This window comes from Rhagoletis zephyria, unplaced genomic scaffold (assembly GCF_001687245.7).
Source record: "Rhagoletis zephyria isolate East Lansing unplaced genomic scaffold, Rhagoletis_zephyria_1.1 Rzeph_scaffold_03694, whole genome shotgun sequence".
NCBI lineage: Eukaryota > Metazoa > Arthropoda > Insecta > Diptera > Tephritidae > Rhagoletis > Rhagoletis zephyria.
This window is the reverse complement of record NW_016160777.1, coordinates 29546-35968: the sequence shown is the minus strand read 5'-3', so window position 1 is coordinate 35968 and position 6423 is coordinate 29546. Positions and strand designations below refer to the sequence as shown.

General features: G+C 38.5%; 1 long non-coding RNA gene across 1 annotated transcript; it reads left to right on the top strand.

Annotated features, from left to right (window-relative positions):
- Positions 1 to 1217: 1217 nt before the first annotated feature.
- LOC108369476 (uncharacterized) lies at positions 1218 to 3111 on the top strand. The gene is made up of 2 exons (XR_001848518.1): positions 1218 to 1842; positions 2860 to 3111. It is a non-coding gene; the product is annotated as an uncharacterized LOC108369476 (long non-coding RNA).
- The last annotated feature ends 3312 nt before the right edge of the window (positions 3112 to 6423 follow it).

Below are 6423 nucleotides of genomic sequence, written 5' to 3'. Positions count from 1 at the left end.
CAAAAGCGATGGCCGCTTGTGGCAGCTGAGGCGATTAAGGCGGAGCATAAACACGTGCGAGCGAACAGCAAACAACAAAAAAAAAACGCTTGCACACGCATACAAATGCATTTGGCCTTAAGCGCGTTCAAAGTCAAGAAGTATGAGCTGCTAACGCAGCTGTCAAAAGAGTGAGCGAGAAAACTAGCTTGCGCTTGTGTTGGCAAAAAGTATCTACACGCATACAGCGACGAGTAGATAAATCACTACAAATATAAAGAGGGGTATATTGTATGTGTGGGAAAAATATTAAAAAATAAATAAAGTGATTCTGCAAAGAGCTGGGCGGTGTTGCAACAAAGAGCTCGCAAGCGCTTGGCCGATGGGACAGCTTCTGAGCTTTGCCAGCGTTTTAGTTTATGCGGAAGCGTATTTTAAGTACTAGGCGGCGGTACTTTTTCATCTTTGCGCGCAAATCGATACGAAGATGCATACATATGTACTTACTTACAAAACACAGCTACTACGTATTTACATACATACATATACGGTATAAAGAGATTTTAACACTGATCGATGGATTATCGAATCGCGATTTATTTCTGTTCTTTGCTGTGTTAGTTGGTTGCGCTCGGAAAGATTTGTATGCATATATTTTCGGAATCGGGGTGGCATTGGTCGTCGGTGTGATGCAAAACAGCACGCGACAAATGCAATAATAACAAAAAAAGAGGCATAAAAAGTGTGTGTGTGTGTGTGTGTGTATATGTGGTGGCCGGGTTTTGGCGTGAAAGCAAGCAAACAGACATACATACGCATATCGAATTACAGCTTGAGTGTTGTTTCGGCTTGGCGCTACCCCCCTTTCCTGCAACAGCCGGACGAACAATCACTTGAGAGTTCTCCATTTTTGTTTTTTTCTCATTGTTTTTGTGTTTCCGCCAAATGCAGCAGCTGCAGCCGCCACACACACGCAACGAATGCAAGCCACGTACGTGCATACGTCTCTGTTGAATTTGTATTGATGTGCGGCAAACACTGATTTACTACCACATAGATATGTAGATACATATTGTTGTAGTAGGAAGCTTATACATGCGCGAACTTAAAGTTGCATGCATATTTACATACATACATACATACATATCTATACACAAAAGCATGTATGTAGGTATACGCGTCCGCATGCCTTCGGAGGCCATTCAGTTTTATCTGGCGAGTCAGTAAATATTCGTGAGATTTACAATACGCTCACAAAATATTGACTAGCTAGCTTTTAGCATGGCGGCAGTATTTCGTTGACGTACATTAGCGTGAAATCGCGGCACGCTTTGTTTGTTGCACATTCCGTTGCATTGTCAACGCTACAAATGCCGTTGTGTTGGACGCGCGCGCAAAGTGCACAGAAAAGTATCTAAAAACGTGCGATATTTGAACGCGGCGCAGATAAAGCTTTGTGTAGGACACTTAACTTTTTTTCCGTATATTTGTTTTGTTTAGTTTGAGAAGAGTACTACGTACCGCCCAATTGTTTTCGGTTCATTGTGTCAAATAGCGTTGAGAAAGAAAAGAAAAAAAATCGTAAAAAAAAATTACAAAAACAAGCCAACGGAACAAACGCAGTGACGCGTCACAACAAAGGCTGCCGCCAACAAACAACAAGTAGGTATAGTTAAAGGCATACAGCGCTGCGCTTACATTGAAACAGTAGCTGAAGAATTATTGTTATTGCCACATCACATCCGCCGCCGCCGCCGCCGCCGCCGACCATTGTTATTGACAACGCGCAACTAGCGCGCTACGTTGGGTTTGGCACAAAAGCAATCGCCGGCATAGCTACGGCCACAGCCACCATCGCATACAGTGAAACCTCTCCTAACGGACACCTTTATTAGACGGACATCTCCCTTGGACGGACATTTTTTCCTATACCAAGTTTTAAGTATAAATTTCGGAACAAATTACTCTCTCTTAAGCGGACACTCTCTTGGCCGGACGCGGACAGTTATTTTGCATAAAATTGACACAAAAAACTCTATTGAGCGGACGCGAACCTCTTATCAACGGACATTAAGATTTCTTTTCATAACAAATCAAACAAAAACCCCCGTTGAGCGAGCGCGAACTCCTCATAGGCGGACTACTAAATGGAAAAGGGGGACTTCCCGCATAAAATGTGATTTTTATGCACACATTTAGTTTGGTTTGCGCAGTGGTTTAGGATCGTTATTTGAATTATCAGAAACCCTTGGAGAATCCAAATAGTAATAAATGCATGGACCGAAAATTTAGATTTCTGGTTGGATTTTGTTACTGATAAAAACATGAAAACTATTGATGAAAAAGGTACTGACACTGAAAAAAATTAGAAATAAAACTTACGTCAATCGACAATTTCCCAGTTTTTTATGTAATGAATCTATGGTTGTATGTAGTTTATGGACTGAAATGTAATATTTATTTTTATTTTGTTATTACTTAATATGTACTTATGCACATAAATGAAATATGCACTTTTGAAAAAATACCTGCACATTTTTGTTCAAATGAGAAAAAAGTGACTATTCAATTAATTAAAACATTAAAAAGTTCTAAAATAAGCTTCCCTCCCATTGAGCGGACACCTCTCTTGGGCGGACAAAAAATGACTGACGGTGAGTGTCCGCCCAAGGGAGGTTTCACTGTATATATTACGCAACCGCCTTCCTGCTGCTTAGTGCGTCACCACCTCTAATTAACTGAAAATCGCCTCCTGAAATATTCCTTCGGTCTTTTCGATTTTGATTTTTTTTCTTCTGCTTTTTTCTTGTTACACGCCGTCGCATAATTTCAATTGCATTGTTCTCTGCTGTGCTCTGCCATACGTCGCTGCCGCCGCAGACATTGAGTCGCCATTGAAAATTTGTTGCTTTCATCGCTGACTGTTAACCAACCGCTCGCCATTAGTCGCCATTGTTGCTGGTCGGCCCTAGTTTAAGTAGCATATTTCATCATCCGTTGCCAACGCCGCCGCCGCCGCCGTCGCCATAGCAACTATGTTGGTACCGCCGGATATGCTGGCTGCGCAGACGCGCATGATTTATCAGATGAATCGCTATTGCGCGGAGCGTGTTCAGGCGCGTATGTTCAAAACTGCCACGGCCATACGGGAAATATGCAAAATCGTTCAAGACGTTTTGAAAGAGGTGGAATTGCAGGAGCCGCGCTTCATCTCCAGTCTGGTGGAGTGTAATGGCAGGTAAATATTCGTATTAAATTTATTATACGGCACGTTTGTGAAAGAGAAATTTACATACAAATGTTTTATTTTAGTGTAAATTCATGATTTTATATTGGATGTAGTCCACAGCTATTTTCTTAGAACAACTAGAAATATATAGTATTGACAAGTTTTGAGGATTTATTTTGCTATTATTAAATTTTAATAATTTTTTAACATAAACATGGTTCATTCTATAACAAACACCATATAAATCCAAGTACCAAACTTTGTACAAAAATTAAAAAAAAAATTAACAAAGTTTCAGTTTTGTTCAGAACTTTGTAGAAAATTTCAGGGTTTGCAACTTTACAGTCCACTTAACTCTATTGTAATTAAGTGGAATTATAAAGTAACTACAAATGCCGTTGATTTCTAGTAATTTTTATTGTTGACGGTGTTGTGAATTTTATTTTCCAAAACATAAAAAAATTTCGAACATACATACAATTAAAAATTTGTCCAAAATCCAAGCTATTTTTTAGCCTCTTAAAACTGCCACTCTTTTTATACATGCTAGATTTGAATGGGCTATAAAACTGCGTACACAAACATTTTATGAAAAGTCTGAATAAAAAGTGTGAAATTTTAATGGAACTTTGTTGAATATTTGCACAAAGTTTTAAACTTCGAATTGTATGGTTCTGTCATAAGTAGAATGAACTACATATATTTTTATTAAAAGTAACTAAAATTTAAATAACACAAAAAATTATACTCAAAACTTTTCAATACGTGGGTGTTTTATAGTCTTGATACGCACATGTATCTTTAGTTTTCACAGGTTTCGTTATTATTATTTTTTATTCAAAATGAAATTATTAAAATTTTATAACCATTGAATTCAATCAGAGGTTCCTAAACTTTCTTCCTCGTGAACCATTTTCAAAATTTGTATGCTATCGAAAAGCTAAATTAAGAAGACCCATATGCCGGCCTAACTGAAAAAAATTTCAAGCCCGTGGACCAAAAAAAATCAAAAAATTAGCAAAATTTTTTTTTCGCGCTATCTGTCAGGATTACATGAAAAGTCTGAAAATTAACGCTTCAAAATGTTTTTTTTTTTTTAAGTCTCAATACGACCGTTTTTCACCGAAATACAGCCCGTCAAAAATAACCGAAAGCTTTGGATTTTCTTCTGCTCCCTTTATTTTTTTGGGTGGCGTATTATCTGCCTACATTAGTAAATAAATCCATGCCAACATGTTTTTTCTCTACTATCGAAACCAGATAAATTTTCGTGGACTCCCACTTAAAAGTCGTGAACCCCTAAACTATAGAATGCAGGGCAGCTAAGTAGGAAGTGCTGAGGTAATTCCACCTCGTCTTCTACATAGCTTTGACAGATCCGTGGGATCCGTGACGATATTAAGTCGCACCGCGTGGGTCACTAAAGGACAATCTCCGGTCAGTATACCTGTAAGAATTGAGAGCTGGCGCTTATCCAGTTGCATAAGCTCCCTTTGACCGTCTGCGGTCAACAACCGGCCAGAAGGACCGTATAACTTTGCATATCGGGGCTTTCGCTCAGTGCCCGATGAGGCGACCGTGAGCCCAAAAGCCAATTCATCAGCTCTGCAAGTTTCAGTGATGCCACTGTGTCCTAGAACCCAAATAAGCTTGATTTGAAAGCATTAGTAGGCAGTTGAGAGAGAGGTGTTCAGGCATTCTCCAACCAGTTTCGATCGTACCATTAGCGATCTCAGAGGTCGGATCGGCTATCAGAGAAGATACTTACCCTCCTAGTCGGCAAAATATTAGCGCGTTGTCAGTCGGCTGCCTCTTTTACAGCGGCTACTTCTGCCTAAAAGACGCTGCAGAGATCCGTCTGACTGGATATTAGATCTGTTGAGAGTTCCTGACAGTAGGCACCTTCTCCAACTCTACCGTCCAGCTTCGATACGTCCGTGAAGACCTTAATTGGACCTTTTATTAAGAGATTGCCGTCCACCCCTTCGCGCCTTGGGGGGATGTGCATGGAGAGGGATGTTTGATACAATTTATGCAAGAAACATAACTTGTCGGTAGAGGAAATCTGAGACGTTTGTTATTAGCGTAAAAATGTTTAATAAAAAATGTATTAAAAAATGAACAAGTATATATACCTTGGCTGCCCCCTACAACAGACTATAAATAGCCTAGAAAAACAAACTCAGGCGATTTCTATACCTTAAGCAGAATGTATCGGCGGAGCTCCATTCATCTTCAGCTTCTCTATATTCCCGGTGTCCATCATAACGCCTTCCTGAGACGGGTACATACACTTTATTTTACTGTGAACGGTGAAAAATATTAAATATTATGTTACACTCATACGAAAATTTAATATTCGCCATGAGATATCAGATGGATACCAATCTATGCCTACTAAAACGAACAACTATTGCCATTTTTATTACTCGTATTAAGAAAACGAAAGGAAGGTTTACGAGAACCATGGAGGGTGTGAAAAGTAATGCCGCTTGGATTGGGCATAAATATTTTACAAAAACAAATACACAATATTTCTTATGTTAATACATGAAAGAAGAATAGTATCGAGTGCTTTTACTTGTACTCGTTTGCACGGAACGGTTGATCGACAACTCAGGCGGAAAATAGTCACTTATTATTGAAGACACAGAAGCCATTAAGCGCCTACAGACAGCTCTTGAGGTATACCCGCTTATCAGACGGTCGGTCTGGTTGCTTGTCTACACTCTAAAAAGTGCATGTAAAACTACTACTGAAAAATGTTTATTTTTCAACCAGAATCTGTTCAAGTATACGCACAAGATGTTCAAGATTTGGTTTTGAACATGAGTTGTTTAAAATATACACATGAAATGTTTAAAATTACAAACATTTTGAAAGTAAAAATATATTTTTTACAATTAATAAATACTAAGTGCCAGGGGCGCACGCAGGAATATATTTTTGGGGGGAAAGGGTTTATACTTCTAAATATATGTCATCAGCAAATACTGAAAATTCGCTCTTTAAAATACATTTATGAAAGTTTTATTTACAGTATGAAATAAATAAATAAACTTTTTAAGTATCATCAATTGCATTTTATTTACATAAAATTTACAAAGAACTCAGACTATTTAAAACCGGCTTCAAAAAAGGGGAGGTTATCAATTCTTCGGAGTATTTTTACTTCTTTTATTTATTCCACCGCATAACTTTGCACCACGTGAACC